Below are 13,773 nucleotides of genomic sequence, written 5' to 3' on the forward strand. Positions count from 1 at the left end.
CACTGACTCCTTCCCCACTGCACAAGCTGTAACCTTACGTGGCAAAAAATGATCTGAATAAGTCAAAGACCCAAATCAATTCAATTAAATAGTACTGCCTTTTTAAAAAAATAGACTGTTATTGCAATATATAAACTTCTGTTATGCGTATCTTGGTCTAGCAGTGGTACTGTGTAGCTGGTATGAACAAATTCTGTAATTGTGACTTTGCCTTATAGAGTTATATCTCTTAAAATTTTGTGGTTTAAAGGCACTATTAAAAGAGAGAGAAAAAGGGAGGGGGAGAAATTAGACAATAGTGAAGAAATCCTTCTGACCATATTGTTGAGCAGTGCAAGAAAACATTAGAAAATCTGTGACCTGCAAGCGTTCATCAACTGTTATCTTCCCTTGGGAGAAGCCGGAGTGGCCATTCCACTGTGTTATAACTCTGGGTGTTCATTAAAAATTCATTCAAGGCTAAATCATATCCCTGAACAATGAATATGGAGGCTGGAATCTGTGTGTCAAAGAGAGGAGGCCGTATCAGGGCCGGTTTGCTTTATTTAGTGGGGTCTGTGTGAGACAGACAAGGAGAATGGGAGGTTTCCTTGGAGGCTTTTGTGAAGCTCTGCACTTCTTCTGGGGGCTCGATTAGAATAATCAGTGGCCTTGGGAAATTCACACGGTTTTGGTCGAGCTGTGATCCATCATCATCCATCATACTTGTGCGCTGGGTGACTGGGGAGCCAAATACCAAGCCGGCGGGGTGGCCCGAGTCCTTCTCTGCAGCCAGCTCTCAGGTCTGCAGGGCAGAGCTCCAGGAAGCTGGCAGTGGGAGGGGTGGAGGAGACTACAGGGGAGCTCACCCCTTCCAACGGCCTGCACTCCTTAGGGGCTTCCCCCTCTAGCAGTCCCCACAGGCGACAGTCTAGGAAGAGGAAGTAACTGCACTGTACTTTGAAAGATTTTAGGATTGTTTACTTTGGATTTCCCCAGCTTAAATTGTATTTTGCAGGGGTTTGTTTGGACTTTTTTTCTAGTTTATTTTTGGCTTGTTTGTTTGTATGTACTTAACAATTAAAAAAAAAAAACTTTCTGGATTGTTTGCCGTTTGGCATTCCTTTGTACACATTTGCCTTGTGCGAAGGATTGGGCTTTGTCAGTACAAATAAGGAAAGACTGTGTGTGTGTGAGCATGTGTGCACACACACACTTGTGTTTGTGGGAAGGCAACTAATAAAACACTCATATATTCCTTATATCCTTAGCAACTCTTGAAACTCTTCTGTTACCCCGGAAGAAATGCAGTCCTTGGTTATCAAACAAAAATGTTTCAAAACTCCTGAATTAGGAGAATAGGATCTAGTTCTACAGAAAAGTATTTATTGCAATATGATCTCAGAGCCAGTCTGCCAGAGAGTTCTGTGTAAGACTGGGTTGCTCAATAATGACTAATTTGGTTTTTCAGTTCCCAAGCAAAGAAATTTGGCAGCCAAATATGTAAATTTTTACCCATCTTCCCTTTTGTTTTGTTCCCTCAGGAAACTAGGGAGAGAGTCAAATCTAAGTGAACATAAACAATCAGATTTATAAATCTAAATTTTATGGTGTTTATCAGTTAAGAAAATGTACTTAAAATTGGCTGTTCTGTTTCAGAGGACTAATAGAATTACTAAATTATAAAATCCAAATACATGCATACATATAATTTTTTATTTGATTGGAGTCTTAATCACTTAGGCTTACATAAATTAATATAAAGCTCCTGCTATCATGTTTTTGTTTTATTTTATTTTATTTTATTTTATTTTATTTTATTTTATTTTATTTTATTTTTATGGCTCTCAAATGGTAAACATATGCCCTACCTAAAAGGAGTGTATTGTCATTCTCATTTGGATGGTGTAAATAAATTCATAAAATATATGTCTTCTAGTTCATTCTCCTTCCTTTTACATTTATTAAAATGAAAATCCAAAGCAAAATGTCTAAAAGTATATTGCAATTTGACAGGATTTGCTTTGTGTGAATATTAGAAAATACAATGCTTAAAACAAGAAAATAGAAGAATACATGTACGTGCACCGTGACGCTGTTTTGTTAGTATCTGTTGCACCCACTGCTATGAGACTCCTGGGATGTTGGACCTAAATTAAAAGAATCATATACAATGTTAAACAATAATAAATAAAATCCAGCTCTTACCCTTTCCTTGCTTTCCCTTTTCTTTTCTTTCCACCAAGAAAATAAACAAATAAATAATACCAAACAGATCAGCCACTTATGGGGAAGAAGGCACGTGGGCTGAGGGATGTGTAGACCCATCAGCCTCCCCCGATGTTCTGGGATTTGGGGTTTTGTTGGGGGTGGAAGAGCAGGGAGGGGCACTGGTTTGGGGAATGTTGATTTTACAAGAGTTTCAGTATTTTCACTTAATGAGTTTAAAAAATTATCTAAATCAATTACATTAATTGTCATTGATGCTTTCTTTCTTAAAGGTCTCAAAGGTATGGGTAAAGTTACATACACATTGATTTTTTTTATTGTTGTTATTTTATAATTTTATTTGATAACCAGTGGTTGGTTTTCATCCACATTGACTGTCTGTAGGTTTTTGGAAGTGGTGATGGGTACATAGGTAACCAGTGTATAGAGCTTGTTTGGGGTATCTTCACCCTCATTACGTTTTCTGGACAACCATACACGGATACGATATGGGACATTCCTCATCCCTCTGGCTCAGACAGCCTTGTTGAGCCTTGTGTGGATGCGCACATCTGGAGTTCCCATCTCCTTCATGGCAAATTCCAGATCTGTTTGAGTGCCTGAGTGGCACGATTCTTGAAGCCCACTCCATGGATGTGCTTGTGAATGTTGATGTGTACTCCCTGGTCACCACCTTGCTGATGGCAGAACGGCACTTCTTCTTCTTGCCACCCTTCTTTGAGGGAGCCATTCTGCCTAGACCAGGTCAGAAAGAAGGAGCGTGAAGGATTGTGGGAGAAGGAAAGCCTACATTGAATTTTGTTTAATAAATTCTTGTCAAGAACATTGATATAAGTTGGTTTGGAGCCTTTCCTTAGGAATCCCATCTCAAGCAACACTGAACAAGGGAGAACAATTTGTGAAGGAAACGATCCAAGCCAGGGTTACCAAGATGTATCGAACAACTTAATGTAGAGGAACTTAAGGAATATTGGTCTAACAGGATTTATTTTATCCCCACCCCCACTCTCTTACCAAATTCTCTCAATTTTACTTCCCAAGTCTCTCTCCCTAACTTTTCATCCTCCAGTTTCACTGAGCCCCCACCTTAAAGTCTTCATGATTTCTCATGGATTATTGAAGTAGCCTATGCCATCCTTCTTAATTTTTCCTTTTGTTTGAATCAGAAAGATTATCCTAAAGCAAAGCTCTGATCTGTCCATTCTCCTCCTTAAGATCCTCCACTAGCCCTGCAGTTATAATAGGAGAAAAGACAAACTCCAAGGCATGGCATACAAGGCCTTGGATTTTTCTGGCTTCTCACTGCCTCTCTCCTCATCTCTCATCTACCTTCCTTCTCACTATAAATCAGGTGAAACGGAGAAATGCTTAGTCTCCTCACATACTATGCTATTTCATGTCTTATAAATGTGCTCTTTTCTCTTCCTGAAGTGGTCTTTTTCCTTTCTCTGTTTTTTGGCAAACTCTTTCAAACCACTTTCTTCCTTCAAACCCTCTTTGTCACCACCTCAGCGAAGTTTTTTCTAACATTTTCCACTCTCAGAATGAATTCCTCTCTCCTCTGCACATATGCATAGTTCTTTGATTGTTGGTCCTGTATTTTATTTACATGTCTTCCTTCTCTACTGGACTGCCTCAGTCTGGGTCCAGGAATGGAGCCAGTTGTTTTGGTTTCCAGAGTGCCAAACTCAGCATCTGTCTGGTCCATAGAAGATTTTTAAATGTATGTTGAATAGAAAAAAAAAAAACAACAAAAAACTATTAATGATCAGGAGGACTCTTGGGGATAGTTTTTCTTTAACCCAAAGAAATCCCACAGGAATCAATTAGATGATGCTAAATTGGGGGGAATTTCAGGTATGATAGCAGGTTGGTCGGATATATTTTTGGGGTAAGGGGACCCAGCTTACAGCAGCCCCAGGGCTACCACATCCTCCGAAGCTGAGGGGAAGGAGTGTGTGTGCATCACGTGTTGTCTGGGGTTTGGCAGAGTAGAGACACAAGTGCTGATGGTGCCCAGATCCCAGCACTTAACAACCGACCTCATAGGTTATTAAAGCTGAGAGTCTATCTAGGAAGATTAGCTGCAGGAAGTGCTTTAACCACCGAGCAAACAGGCAGTTGCTTGATTAGTGCCTCAGACATGGTATGGCACTGTGGTGTTGGGTTTCCATTTGAACCATTACCAGGATATTTGAGATCGGGAGCTTCAGTGCTAGCTTGACCTTGCATTTGATTTTTGAATCTATACATCAGAAATGGGCCTTGCTCACTTCTCTCAGAATGTATTTTCCAGCAATGAGTTTTGTGTCCCTTTGTTTTTGGACAGTTGAAAGGGATACTGAAAATTAGCCCATATGTGTTTGTTTAGATGGAGAATCCTAAATAGCTTCTTGTAGCAGGAGAACACAGTAGCAAATATATCTTTACGGTAATGTGTTTTAAATCAAAAGGACTCCGTATTTTCCCCTGTGTTTGAATGTGACATTCTTGATCATTCCAGACCCACCTGTCTGAGAACACAGGAATCAAAACCAGGAGTCACTCTCAAATTTCAGCTCTATTTAATCCATCACAGAAGCATACTGGCTTTTCACTGTATATATATAAAAAACCACACCAGGACATTTAAACAAAGTGACACAGATCATCAGCAGATCAACTGGGAATGACAGCTCAATCAAACAAATGTATGTTGAGAATTTCCACAGAGCAGCTCTTGCGGCAGCCAAGCCAAATTTGTTTAGTATACATGAGTTGGCTGCTTAGGAACATTCAGTATGCTGTATGCCAGATGATGACTTTTCTAGGTAAACATCCATTTAGCAGCATATACCCATCCATGAAAGTGTTGGCGTGATTTTGATCTATTCTCCTGGGCTCCTGAAATTATGACTTCATTCTACTGGCAGCCAAATACCAAATTCATACATGCACGATTTAGGCTAAAAAAAAAAAAAAGGTGGGGGAAGCTATACATTTATTTCAAAATGTAATATAGCCATCCAAAATGTAGGAGAAACTCCATAAAATCGACAGGCCATTTTACTTTTCTGACAAGCAATAAACCAAGCATCATTAAAATGGATGTCAAATTACAGGGAAGCAGCAGGGAAAATACCTACCCTGTTCTTAGTATTTGAAATAGAATGTGGAATATTTATCCTACCTCAGACTGAACTGGGGGGCATTCCTTTTTTAGGGAGGGGGTGGGGTTAGTTTATTAAATTGAGATTTCAGAATTGGGTCCCAACCAAGGAAGAGCACTTGGATTCTTCAGAAAAGGACTTTTTGTTATTTGCCTTATTCCTCTGTTTGAGCAATTTACTTATTCTCTTCTTAAAGGTGTCACTTAAAGAATGGAAGACTCTATCGAGCATACTTTTAAGGCCAGAACAAAAGAGCAAAGGGTTTATTAGAAAAGCCCACAAAAACAAAAGAACAAACACTTCTAGTAGGGTTTTTTAAACTCTGTGCTCATTCTTATTCACTGTTGTGAAATCCAGTTTGTGTTGTACAAGGTTCAGCTCAATGCTCTGTTTTCTTTTAACCAAAAAGCTTCTCTTTCTGATTCTCATCAACTTGGGAATCCTCAATTTTTTGGGACATGTTTTTAAACAGAAAGCTTGAGAATTCCCTTTTCAGACCAAGGGGTAATTATCTTAAATTTGTTGGAAGAGATCATTTTTTCCAAACTGTAACCTCTTCTAGAAGAGCACTTGGCCACATGTCACTTGCTTGATGTGTACTCAGGATGGTCAACAGTTTAGAAGTCACTTAGAAAATACTTTTCCCAGTTGTGGAAGTGATTTTTGTAGGTAACAGTTTCATTTGAAATTTGCTTAAGATTCAGAGGTGAGTGAGGTACAATGTATAGCTTTCAGGAATGAAATTCCTTACAATGGAGCATTCTCCAAAGTTGATTCAATCTGAATTGTCAACTTTATTGACAATCCATTATATACTCAATAAAGGGAGGATAGAAAGATTAAATTATACTGGAGGGAGGATAGAAAGATAAAATATACATAGCCCTTGCCTTCATGTAGCTGAAAATCCAGGCAGGGAGATTGATATGAAAACATGTAATTGCAATAGCACCTGGGTAAATGACAGAAAGATCTTCTTTGAGTTGCATTTTATATGCTGTGGGATCTAAAAGGAAGGAGCTCACTCTGCTTTGGAAGGTTGGATTGGGGAACAGAGAATCCTTAGCAGACGAGATGATATTTAACTGTGTCTGAAACGGTGGGAAGGGTTTCAATGAGTAAATCTTAAATACTGCCTCCTCAGTGAAGTCTTCTCTATTTAAAGGAGTCACCCACCCCCACGTTTCACCCTGTTTGATTTTCTTCAGAACATCTAAGATTTATCTCATATTCTCTATGTGTTGGTTTACTTTTTCCCTCTACCCACCAGGCAATAAGTTTCACTCAAATAGGGACACAGTCAGTCTTCTTCACTGCTGCATCCCCAGGTCTCAGTACAGTAGTCAACCCTCTCTAGGGAGCAGGGGGATGGAGAATGAGGGAAGTGCATTCTAGACCAGAATACTGGTAAGGAAAACAACCCAGAGAAAACAAATTCCACAGGATATTCAGTGGACGCAGAAGAGATTATCGTGGCTAAGTTATAGGCTGCATTAAAAGTATAAGGCAGGCAACTTGATTGGTGCCAATCATGAAAGAACATTCTGAGGTCACCAGAAAGTTAGTCGTGGCCAATTTTCACAAAGATTCATGAGTTCTAACCCTCCACAGTCTTTCTAAAATGGGTGTTATTCCTGATAACCCAGGTTAAAGCCTTCTCAGGAAGATGACACCTTAACAGATATACCCATCCACAAAAGTGTTAGCATGTTATGTTCTTCAATCATCCTACATAAGTTTTTTTTAAATTAATTTTTGACACTTCATTACCACATACACAAAAATAATCAGAATAAAAATTAAAGTGAAAAAGAGCAATTGAAGTAAAAAAGAACACTGGGTGCCTTTTTTGTTTGTTTGTTTGTTTGTTTGTTTTGTTTTTTTCCTTCCCCCATTTTTCTACTCATCCACCCGTAAACTAGACAAAGGGGAGTGTGGTCCATATGGCTTTCCCAATCACATTAAAACCCCTCATAAGCTACATTCTACATAAGTTTTTAAAATGTTATATAAGGAATTTAAAAATTTTTATTATTGGCAATGTGCTACAAAATGTAGATAAATAGGACATCTTTCACGAAAGTATTAATGTTAATGCACGTAGAGCTTTAGTATTTGAGTTTAGGAAAGAATAATCTTGGGGCAAGTGGGGATTTGCTGTGAACAAAGGATTCTGTATAAAGTAAATAAAAAATAAGGACAATAACCCACCATGTTCCCACGTGTTTACTCCCACAATGGTAAATTTCACACAGTCACAAGAATACTATTTATCAAAGAAGATCCCAGGTATTGGGATGAACCAGAAGCTTTCAAAGTGTTGATTGATCACTCTTTGCTAGCAGTACACTGGGATTACACAGCCTCTCCAAAATCAACAGCCTGGAAGAAAGCTCTACGAGGCTTGAAACAAAGGCTGGAATGTTAGGTTAGCAACTGCCCTTCACTGCAGTAAATGTACCAATTAATATTCATAAAATGTCTAGAGGCATGATCTAGTGAGAGTACAGTGAAATACACATTCCAATTCAGTTTTCTACCTCCAAAGGAACTTTGGTTACTCTTCACTTTTGCCTAATAGAAATTTGAGAATACGCTGGATGGTTTTACCTATCCCCATCCCTACTGAACTTCTTAAAACTCTTGGAAATACCACCAGGGTAATATAATATATGTAAAGCATAACCCTAATTCCAACCCCATCCCCATGATCATCCATCAGCCCACACCGAGGAGGTGTTTTTGGAGGTTCACCAACTGCACCACAGTAATGGAAGAGCAGCAGGAAAGTTCTTTGTATTCTTTTATTTGCCAGGTGTTTAAAGGCACATGTTCTTTTTGAAGAGATGAAATGATGTTGTTTATATGGGGGGAGGTGGAGGATTGAATTGTCCTACCAAAGGGATAGGGAAAACAAAATTAATCCCATGACATTTTCTCCCATCTGTATCCTGGGCTGAAATTATGGAATAGGTTTATCATTTCCCATCATCGAATATTGCTCATTGTTCATTGGTCAATTATGCCCCCTTTAAATACAAATCTTCCTCTAGCTTTACTTGTCCCAGGCTGTTTTCTGCATCATCACAGAAACCGGCAGGGCAGTGTTCTGGAATGAGCTCATCTTTTCATACCAGGTCAATGACTACATTGATCCTTCTTTACATTTGGTTTTACCAAGTGTTTATTGAGAGATTAATTTATAGGGGAGTGGTGTGGAATGAATCGTCCATGAATCATTTTAATTTTGTTATCTGAATGCAGGTAGATCTGAAAGGCTCTGACCTTTAAGAACTGTCACTAAGACCTAGAGACATGAGAACCTTACCTAACAATAATAATGACTTTTAGCATTAGTAGTTTTCTTCACAGTTTACAAAATATGCTCAAATGCATTATTTCTTCTGATTCTTGCTACAACTTTCTGTCAAAGGCATTTCATAGATCAATGTTGTCCAACAGAATTATAAATATGAGCCATATGTTAATTTTAAATATTCTAGTAGCTAAGTTAAAATAGGTAAAAAGAAAGAGGTGAAATTAATTTTACTAATGTATTTTATTTAACTCAATATATACAAGATGGTTTTCATTTCAGTATGTAGTCAATATACAGAAATTATCTGCTAGATATTTTACTTTCTTTTAGCACCAAGTCTTTGAAATCTGGTGCAAATTTTTAAATTTACAGAAAATCTCAATTTGAAGTAAACACATTTCGGTTACTCAATTGCCACAAGTGGCTAGTGGCTGCCATATGAGGAACACCAGAAATACATAAAGAATCTGAGGATCAGGTAGATTAAGGGGCTTTTCTGGGGTTACACAACTAGCTAGGTAGACCAGCTAGAAGACCCTGTGTGGTCTTCTGGTTTAAAAAAGGAATTGGCTTTGGTCTGAAGTTTACAGATTACCTGAATTTACTCATGTTATTGTGGGCTGACACTACAGAATAGGAAACTGGAGATGTTAGGAAGAAGGATTTTTCATTTAAGTAAGGATTCTTTATTGTAATTTCAGAATGCTGTGAAATTTCTGTTTTTAAGATTAAGCTCCATATGTGATTCTGATGCTAACCTGAATTAACCTTAAAGGTTAATTTCTGTATTCATTCATTCCTGTATTTATTCATTCACTAACAAATGCACTTTGAACATTTACTTTGTGCCAGGCACTGTGCTTGGTGCTGGGCATGCACCAAGCTGGACATGCAGACAAAGTCCTTACCCTCATGAAGCTCATGTTCTACTACCTGTAACATATAGCTAGTTCATAGCAGGTGCTTCAATAAATGCTTGAAAATATAACTTCATTGGGAATATTTCATATTGGTTTACCAATTTTTCATTCCTGGGGAACTCAGTAAAAATCTTGAGGAATGCATAGTTTATCCATAGAAGGACTTTTGGTTGGTTTGGTTTTATTTCTTTAATAACAAATATGTTTGAAGAGGTCACAGGATAAGGAGAACATGGTACAAGTTATTACTTTTGATTAAGTTAATCTATTAAGCATCTTGAGTATTATGGGTGTGTGTGTATGTACACAATAGTGTGTAGATTCAGTGTGAAATTTCCTTTCCCTCAGTGGGGTATTTTTACCATATCAAGGACAGTTTGTGTGATGGCTTTTTCACATTTATGTTAAAATTTCCGAAGTTAGAGAAGGAAAAGCAGGTATGACACTATTCTCCAAGACAACTGGCTTGCTTTCACTGAAGTTTTCAAGTTGACAAATATATGTTGGAGTATATTATTATGAGCCAGTAACTTTGCTGGATTCCAGGGATTCTGCAGTGAATCAGGAACCCATGGTTCCTGCCCCTTACCACCTTACAATCTAGTGGAGTGTTGGTGGAGGTATGCTTTAATAACCTGTCCCACATGGGCGTCCTCGAATTTGGGTGTGGCAACTAAATGATCCTTTTGTGATTCACCAGATATTTACACTTTTTTTTGTATTTGACTTGATGTCTCTAATACTATTCCTTGGAAGAATTTATAATGCACTTGTTTTCTACCTAGAAGAAAGAAATTCTGCTGAGCCGGTTTTTCTTCAGCCAAGTATTTTCATTTGACCCTTTAAGCTAGCTAAACTTTGAAGAAAAAATTGCAGAAATGCCTTACTGTTTGAAATGGTGTAGAGATCCAAGAAAGTTAATTTAAAAATTCATAAATCCTTTGTACTATGCAAATTAATGACCTGTAACCTTTTTTTCCAGGTGACTTACTCTGACTCAACTATGTCCAAATAAATGTGTTTACTTAGGAGAGCTCTATACTACCCCAAATTGACATGTTAAGCATCTCCTATGGCTCATAATATGTCCCAGGGATGTAGACCACCCTCTGTTTTCTCATTATGCCAAATAATAGAAAGTGGAAATTACTCTAATCCTTTCTTCTGTGTCTGCCCGTACCTCTGCAAATATGATAAACTCAATCCAATTAAAAGTCATTACCTCGCCAAGGCACGACCAAAGTCTATACATAGCCTTTGTTTCACAATTCTCTTGATTATCTGTTTTCATCACAAGCTGAATTTTTAGCCATCTTCCACTTCAGTTTTCTTTTAAAGTAGAGTAAAATCACTTGTAGTGTTGAACATTGTAATCCTTGTTTTCTGTTCCATTACTTGACTCTATTCAACTCAGCTTTATATTATATAAGTTAATTCTTCCTGGGCATTTGTCTTATCTCTCTGACTGGATTGGAAGTCCTTTGAAAACAGCAATTTCACTTTATTCTTCTTTATGACTTCCTGTGGTGCTTTGCATGTAGAAGTCTTGTTGACTAAATGATTAATGTTTTGTGGCATATGCTGGACTGTAGATGAGGGGATTTAATGGCAGTGATGAGTATTAAATGTTGAATGAAGTAGGCATATTAATATAACAACAAGACCAACAAAAGCAACGACTATACAAAGTCTGCTAAGTTATTGTTTAATTATTCTGCAGATTTTGGGTATATCTCCAGCCCCAGTGGATTTTCTTACCATCATATATTTTTGACATAAGTATAACATTTGTAATTTTTTTACAGATGGTCAGTCATGGTTTATAGAGATTGATATGGGTTGATCTACAAATATGTTTGAATCATTGAGCATCTTAGAGTAAACGAATAATTTGCTGTCTTCTGTTGTTCATACAATTCTATGAAAAATGGATATTTCAATCAATTATCATGAGGCCCAAGCAATATGATCACAAAATATTTTATTTAACTTAATTAGCAATTTTTTAAAAAAGATTTATTAGAATAAAACTATAAAATGATCAGCAAAAGAACCAAACAAAATTACCAAGATTTTGTTCATTCTGGAGAATAATGAATGCCTGTATCTAAGTAGGAGACATTTTATATTATGTTAATGTCAATGAGTAGCAATATATTTTATGCACATGCTACTAAGGTGAAGTTACAAATATCTGAATTCCTGGCCTTCCTTTTCATGAAGTACTTGGATGAATAAATAGTTCCTTTTTGTCTGAGACCTTTTTTTCTTCACCATATACATCTAGCCATCACAATTTATTTTGTTACTTTGGATTTTGGTTAAGTTACTTGGACTCTTGTAGGCATATGTGGATATTATATGGGAAAGAGCCATTATCTGCTATTTTCTCTTGACAACTCTTGCTCTTGATTGGTGCCACTGGACGTTCCAGGGTGATCTGATCAGTCTTCCCTCTGAATACAGTACTATTCTGAGATCAACCAACCAGATCTCTAGTCTGTTTGGAGCAACTTTCAACTCAAACTGGAAGACACATGTGGTTTGGGCCATTGATAGGCTGGTGGGAATTCCACTGGCATTGCAGCAGTCCTAGTTCACAGTAGAGCTTTCGGTCTTTTCTCAAAGAAGCAGATCAAGCAGAAATACATTTATACTAATTATATGGCAGGGAAACCATCCACTTCTCCATGTGGTTTTCTCTTGGCATATTTGTAGTAGACAAAGCTGTTTTAGAACCTGTTGGTTTCATCATTTTATGAGTTATTTAGAAGCAGTGAGAGGAAATACTCCTTATTTTGATCCTCACTTTCCTGTAAAAAACTTGTTGATACTCAGAAATAAATGTTATTTATAACTGTATTTCCTCCAATAATTGAAATATGAGGATAAATCTTTAAAAATTGAGTACTGACGTGGTTTTATTCAATCTAAGGCTAAGGGTTTCTGTAAGATTGTCATGAGCTCTTGCAAGGTTAGTTATACTCAACTCTTAATACTCATCACTCTTCCTAACCTAATCTTAGACTTTATTCTATTGCATAGTCATCTGTTGCTATCTCTACCTTCACTATTCAACTCTAGGCTCCTTCAGCACAGACATTTTATCTTACTCAACTCCATATCCTCCCTTAGCCACTTGCACAGTGCATGGCACAACATGGTATCAAACAAATGTTTCAGGAATGGGTTAATGAATGAGACTGAGGGGTAGCATCTTTTAGCAAAGACCATCACCCCAATAGTTTAAGCATCTAAGTATTCTTTTAATGCTAGGAAAGTATTTAAATCTGGTTACTTTTGTAGGCTGTCTTGAAAATGTCAATTGGAATGTGAATCTCTACAAATTGAAGCATTCACACAAAACTTGTCAAGAGAGGGACTTCTGTTTAATCCTTTGCTTTTCATAGTGTGGAGCCCACCAAGGATTTTGAAAGTCAAATGTATATTTATTCCATGGAAGAAACTTTATCAACCACTGCAAAAGTTTACTGGCACTAGCTGGTGATAGAATAGGTAGTTTAAACCCTGTTAACTGCAAATAATTTTTCAAAAGTGTTTATGATTATGGTCGAGTTTAGTGAGGCAGAAGTACAGATAACATAAATATTTCGACAAAAGCTGATTGTACTGAAGCCATAAATAAATTAAGCCCAGTTTGTAAATAAATTTAGTTTTTCCAGCAAACATTTATAATCCACTCTTGCTGCAAACAATAGTAATTTATATAGAAGAGGTCCTGAATGCCTTTTTTTTTTTTTTTTTAAAGTCGTTTCTCATTAGGAGGCAGTACCTGGTGCCCGTCAAATGTCATAGACTGTATGACTCAATTAGACATGAAGGATACTGTACAGACCACTTAATGCTACTAGTTATTGAACATGTTGATAATGACAATTTCCAGAGACCATACATAGTTTGGTAGTCTATGAAGTTGTCATATTATAGCATTCCCTTAAATACCTAGCTTGTGTTACCACTTAGCAATGTTGAAATTACCCCTTCTCAAATCATAAGTGCGATTTAGTGTATGCATACACATATACATAGCACATCTGTTCATATTTTTCTGCAAACATTTTTTTATCAAAGTGTATAATGTTTTCTCAGATTAAAAAAAAAATGTTCCTTTATGTTTTTCAATGACATTCCGTCCATCCTCGTGGTTTTGAATGAT

The 13,773-nt window shown here is 37.2% G+C and overlaps 1 protein-coding gene and 1 pseudogene across 7 annotated transcripts in view; one reads left to right on the forward strand and one right to left on the reverse strand.

Annotated features, from left to right (window-relative positions):
- The window catches only part of MECOM (MDS1 and EVI1 complex locus), a 556,962-nt gene that overhangs the window by 254,262 nt on the left and 288,927 nt on the right, over positions 1-13,773 (forward strand). The gene's annotated exons all lie outside the window — the stretch shown is intronic.
- Positions 2,545-2,938, reverse strand: LOC119509987 (annotated as a pseudogene).

The sequence above is a fragment of the Choloepus didactylus genome, chromosome 1 (assembly GCF_015220235.1).
Source record: "Choloepus didactylus isolate mChoDid1 chromosome 1, mChoDid1.pri, whole genome shotgun sequence".
Lineage (NCBI taxonomy): Eukaryota > Metazoa > Chordata > Mammalia > Pilosa > Megalonychidae > Choloepus > Choloepus didactylus.